This window comes from Brassica oleracea, chromosome C3 (assembly GCF_000695525.1).
Source record: "Brassica oleracea var. oleracea cultivar TO1000 chromosome C3, BOL, whole genome shotgun sequence".
Taxonomy (NCBI): domain Eukaryota; kingdom Viridiplantae; phylum Streptophyta; class Magnoliopsida; order Brassicales; family Brassicaceae; genus Brassica; species Brassica oleracea.
In genome coordinates, this window is record NC_027750.1 from 56,610,955 (window position 1) to 56,611,183 (window position 229).

The following is a 229-nucleotide window of genomic DNA, read 5'->3' on the forward strand; positions in this document are numbered from 1 at the left end:
AAGAGGATCCTACGCTATATCAAAGGTACAATCAACTTTGACTTGTACTACTCTATTTCTGACGATTACAAGCTTGTTGGATATAGCGATAGCGATTGGGGTGGAGATGTAGATGACCGGAAAAGCACAAGTGGCTTCGCGTTTTTCATTGGAGAAACCGCTTTCACATGGATGTCAAAGAAGCACACAATTGTCACTCTTTCTACTTGTGAAGCGGAGTATGTGGCAG